Source organism: Rosa chinensis, chromosome 3 (genome assembly GCF_002994745.2).
Source record: "Rosa chinensis cultivar Old Blush chromosome 3, RchiOBHm-V2, whole genome shotgun sequence".
NCBI lineage: Eukaryota > Viridiplantae > Streptophyta > Magnoliopsida > Rosales > Rosaceae > Rosa > Rosa chinensis.
Genome location: NC_037090.1, coordinates 2,184,181 through 2,190,180, shown reverse-complemented (window position 1 = coordinate 2,190,180; position 6,000 = coordinate 2,184,181).

Genomic DNA, 6,000 nt, shown 5'->3' with positions numbered 1-6,000 from the left:
GGAGGCAAAAGCCATCATCCTAATGACTCGTCATATGGATGATTCGCTCCAGTACGAGTGTATGAATGAAGAAGACCCCAGAAGGCTGTGGGTCTCACTCGAAGAAAGATTTGGCAACGTCCGTGACTCCTTGCTTCCTGACCTAGAAGTGAGATGGCATAACCTCTGCTTCTGTGATTTCAAGTCAGTTCTTGACTATAACTCGGAAGCACTTCGCATTAAATCCTTAATGGAATTATGTGATAAAGAGATCACAGATGCGATGTTGATTGAGAAGACTCTCTCTACCTTCCCAGTCTTTGCATTGATGGTTACTAAGAACTATCGAATCGATGTTAATGCAAGACGGATCACAAGGTTTCATGAGCTCATTGGAGCTATGAATGTCGCTGAAAAGCATGACAATGTCCTTGTGAAGAACTATAATTCAAGATCCGTGGAAACAGAGCATATTCCGGAATCCAATTATAGTCGCACCTCTAAGAGAGGGCGCCAAGAGCGAAACCCTAATCTTAGGGATACTTCTGGACATTCTGGTCCATCTAATCGCTCTACTTGGGAAGGTAACCGCCAAAATAGGCAAACACCGAACCGAAGAGGTCAACATGGAAAGAGAGAGGGAGGCAACGCCTCTGGCCATGTTAGTGGCGCCACCAACACTAAGAGCCATCTAAATGATGCTTTCAAAGTGCCTCAATCAATGGAGTTTGAGCAAAGAGATGTATGTTCTCGATGTGGAGTGTCTGATCATTAGGCACACATTTGTAGAGCTCGTGAAGAAATTGTCACCGCCTACAAAGCATATTGTGAAGCAAGAGAAGCTCACTATATGGAACAAGAAGATCAAGAAGATGATCTAGAGTGAAGGGTCGAAGACTACAAATCTGGCTGGGATCAATAGATCGCCAATTCTGTTTAAGTCTTTATTTTTCCAAGAGATATAATAGGCAATTGCCATATATTTTTGTAGTAAATGCTAATGGTTTAGCTTTTCTTCAAAGTAGGCTCACTCAAAGTAAGTGTGATGTCTAGGAAGGTTCTGAGATTAGTGGTATTTAAGCGAGCCTTGCTCCACCGACATCTCTCTACCCACTTGGTCACATTTATTTTGGAATTACCGAAAGAAGTTAGACTACAACCATTGTTTTGCATTACCTATCATTTTAGATTAGATTTTGTTTAGTCAAAGAGACAAAGATGTAACTCCGTTGGCTTATGAATAAAATTTCGAGTTCTTTATTACTCCATTTTGATTCTGAGCATATGACTTTTATGATTACAATTGCTGGGCCATCAGTATAAATTCAAGGACATGGAATAGCCCAAGTTCCACTTGCCAAATGACACCTTAATTACTGTCACAGAAACTCTCTATGCTTCTAGGGCGAATCACACTATGAATGGCCAACGGATTTCACGCGAAAGCGCATGTAGAGAATGGAAATGAGTTCCTTTGCAATACCTCTAATGATTGAGAACAATGACGCATCTTAGAGAAGTTTATGTGTCTCTCTAGTGGGCTCTATGTCCCTATTCGAGCTATTAATCCAATAAAAGTTGTGAGAGAAGATCTCTTGGATTTAGACACATATTGGCTTTGTCACGACATGATAGATCATCTTAGTCATGATATGATGATTCGTCTACCAAAGACTTCACATGGACATCCTTTCTCTTGAGTGAAATGAAGCATGAATCAAAGGCCGATTCCTGGACTAAGTGTGACCTACGCTGCTGCCTAGGGCACTGCCTCCATCCACCACCAGCCTAGGGCTGGCGCAGTTCCTATCCATGACGCCATGGATGGCGTCCATCATGGTGATGGCGCCCTAGGTGATGCTGCAATCACCAACTTGCTTCAAATAGCTTTTTAGATGCTCAGGCCTAACCAAAATTCTCATTGGTTGCTTCTAAAGCCTCTCGCTCGTTTTACAAAGCCCGTTCCTTAGGGAAATTAGGACTGAGACCATCCTATACAAAGGATATGAAAATACTCATTATCTAAGTTCAACTAACTTGCGGACGTTTAAATATCTCATGATGTTGGTTGACACGCAAACATGTTGGTCACGTGTTGTGCCATTGTCCGCTTGTAATGCTACTTATGCTACACTCCTACCAAATATCATATGACAACGGGCTCACTCCCCAGATCATCTTATTCCATCAATTGGAATTGAGGATGGTAGAGAGTTTACATCGAAGACTTTCGATGGATATTGCAATGGGATTGATGTTGGATATCATATTCTCATAGACACACCCAAATGATCTAGCAAAAACGACTACGATGGTAGTTAGGACATTGGTAATGCGCACCAATCTCCTTATATCCGCTTGGGGTAATGCAATATCGCATGCAACTATGCTAATTCGTCTACGACCCATTGCTACTCAATCTACCTCTGCGTTACAGCTAGTGACTGGGTACAAGTATCGTACTTAAGCATCTTTGAGTGTGGCATTTATGTGCCAATTGCACCGCCACAACGCTCTATGTTGGGTCCTTACAAACGAATAGTCAACTACGTTGGATTTGAGATTCTAACAATCGTCCGCCACTTAATGCCCTTGCTAGGCGATCTCCTTACCGCTAGATTTGCGGATGTCACTTTGATGAGACAGTCTTCCCGTCGTTAGGGGGAAATAAGAACACGAATGTTCAACAGGAACGACAGGAATTGTCGTAGTCTATCCCCACTATGTCTCATCTCGATCCCCGTTAAAGTGATTAGATCACACAAATATGCTGCAAACATGCCTGCAAGGAAGTACGTCCCTACAAAAGGACGTAGCGCCACCCTACATGGAGGTAGGCATGGCGCCAACACCAAAGAGAGTGGCACTCTGGCGTTATAGGCCATTGCCCCAGCTAGGATGCATGGGAGGCATGTGGGTTCGAAGGATACATTGGCACAAACCAATACTTGAATCATCGACACTCAAAATCCGTCTCATGAGAATCTTCCGGGTTATGGTTATCGTTGGGGGACGCCTCAACGTCAAAACCTATTCCGGAGAATATAGAGCTCCATGAAAATTACACTAGTGTACATGAGACGTGGGATAGAAACTCCATCATGATTGATGATGTAGTTGCGCATTTTGTTGCGCATGAGTTTGTTGAGTCAGATTGTGAGCCCCGAAAAAATGTATCGAGCTTAATGGAGATCGTACACGAGGTTATTCAACGATCTCGATAAATGTTAAGATGCTCGAGGAAATTTTCAGACATTTTCATAAAGTGAAATCCTCAATTTAGGAGTTGGATAATAAAGTACACCGCACGACGAGTTCGTGGAAATTTTCGGAGAATTATTCGGATACCCGAGCTATTTATCGTGGTTTTCCGAACTTTTGAGATTTTAGGAAGTTAATTCCAGAAAAAAAAAAAAAAAAAAAAAAAACACGTGGCGCGATCCCAGCCATTGATTCACCCACCGCTTTATCGTAGCCGTCCATCCTTAATTGGATCAGTCTATATATCTAAGTGTTGCTCTGTTGGGAGATCCAGAAGGATCGAGAGAGAGGAAGAGAACCAGAGTTCTCTAACCCGGACGCCACCGACCCGAGAAGGAAACCAGACAGGAACTTCCACGTCCGGCCACCCCACGTCGGCGCGCTGCCACCCGCGCCTTCGTCTTTGCATCTCCTACCTCCCTATACCCTCAGATCGTCCATGCAACGACGGTGGACGAAGCAGCAACGACAGGAAGCCCCGAGCTTTCTCCGGCCACCTGCAACTTCTGGCGACCGACTAAGCTGCATTTGGTATGGAAACCCATCTCCTCGTCCTACTCTACAAGTTTCTGCACTTAGTTTCGAATTAGATTAAGTTTTGATGTTTTACGTTTCTGGGTAGCTACGGCCTGGCCGTGTTCTTCGTCTCCGGCGGCCTCTCCGGGCTTCGTTTCTTGCTCGGCTGTACTCACAGGTTAACAATCGAAGTGCTTTCGGATTGTTGGCATCACACTCATCAGTTCATCACCCATTCCCATCTGGGCAGTGAGTTCGTGGAGCTGAGTTGGGTTGATTCAGGTTGATTTCCGGTTTCGAAGGTATAATCTTGATCTAGAATCACGTTTTGTTCCTGTGTTAGTGATCGAAAGCTATGGAACCGAGCTTGGTTTGATATGATGAAATTGAAGACTCTGTTGTCGAATTGGTTATGTTGTTTTGTTGTGGTGTTTTAAGTTGTTGCAAGTAAATCTGGGAATTGGTAATTGAATTGAGATTTTGGACTGAAATTGGCTGCATGTGTTGTTGGTATGGCTGTTGTAAGTGGATTTGTTTGCTAAAGAAAATTTACTGAAAGTTTGGATCAAGTTCTAAACATGGGTGTCCAGAGTAAATTAGATACACCCATATTGAGTCGAAAATATGTTGGAAAAATATTGGGTGTCCATAGTAATTCCGTCGAATTATTACGCGACACAATCGTTAAGTAAAGTCGAACTTATTCGTTGACGAGATTGGAAATTTATTATAATTTTCGTTGTTTGAGCATTATATGAAATGGTAATAAGCAAAGAAAGGAAAATAAGTAAAGGTTCGATAATTTGGGTTAATTATCGAACAAGTCTCGGATGGTCAAACGTTGGTCAAAACGGTCAATCCTGGTCAAACCAGGAAAGGTTGGTCAACCCTTGGTCAACTCCTGGTCCAACCAGGAACAGTTGGTTTAGACGATTTATTAATCGTCAATATTTCGTATAATTGTTCAATAGATTATTAACGGTCGAAATGTCGGAATCTAGGACTCCAGTTACCCGAGGAACAGAAGGTTCGCGACTCTCAGAGTATGTGAGAGAAAGCATTGGAATCCAGGTAGGGATTCAGGACTCTCCTCGGTTAGTGATTTTCTTATATTGTTATTAAATGATGCATGTTAGTTGGTATGGTTTGGTCATGTTCAAATGCAATGCATACTAACCAAACCATGTGAGAAATGTGATGGCTTGAGAGCGAAGGGTGGCTCTGACTTCCTTGGGTTCGATCCCCAAAACCTCCGGAGGATTAGTTACACCGGTCGGACGGTGAGCGATCGCAATGACGACCCGATCCGTGTGTGTAGCTAGGTAGCGGACGCTCTCGCTACGCTTACCTGGTAATAAATTAAATTGAGGTAAGGTCGTGTAGTGGGTCTATGGGACCGGCCATCAGGTAATTCTTGGATTTGGCGCCGTATTTATTTAAGCATCATGCATCGGTTTTCAAGTTGAAAAACATTAAAGTTTGTCGTTCCTTTAAATATTTGGTTTAAAGCATGTGTTCATACTGGAGCTCCAAACATTTATCTGTTGATTTTCAAACCTAGTCGAGTTAGAGTTCCTGTTGAGCAGCGAGGACGAAAGCTCACCCCTACAACAGTACGAATGCAGGTACTGTGCACTGGTGACGGGACAATAGCGGATGGAGCTGGGTGTGCAGAACAAGTTCGGTAAATTACCGTGTGAACCTTATTCTAAATTCTATTTCTCGAACTTTGTGTTCTGGAACTTGTGGTTATCTAGTCTCGTGTCATCATTTAGTTGCATTCTCTTCAAGTGAAATTCAACCTTGTGTGAGTCTTTATCCAAGTTCTGAACGAGTGAAATAGATTTCAGCAACTCAAGTTTTTCACCTCAAGCATATTTGTAGCTTCCGCTGTGTTTATACAAAAAGTTTTTCAAACAAAATGCCTAGCGGTTCTCTAGGATGTAAATCGAGAGTTCGGTTTATGTTTTAGAGACTCGCGGCACTGTGATGTGCTTAAGCTGGTGAGGTGCAGCTTGGGGCGTTACACAGATGATATCGAACCATGCTCCGTTGATGAATGAATGCCAACGTAGAGAAATTTGACCTAAATGGAAAGATGCGATCCAGGTTAAGATGGATTCTCTAACGAAGAGGAAGGTTTTCGAGCTAGAGATGCCAACACCTCCTAACATAAAACCTGTTGACTAATGGGTCTTCGTTAGAAAGCGTAGTGAGAAAAAGATATGGTAATCTCGCCTTATG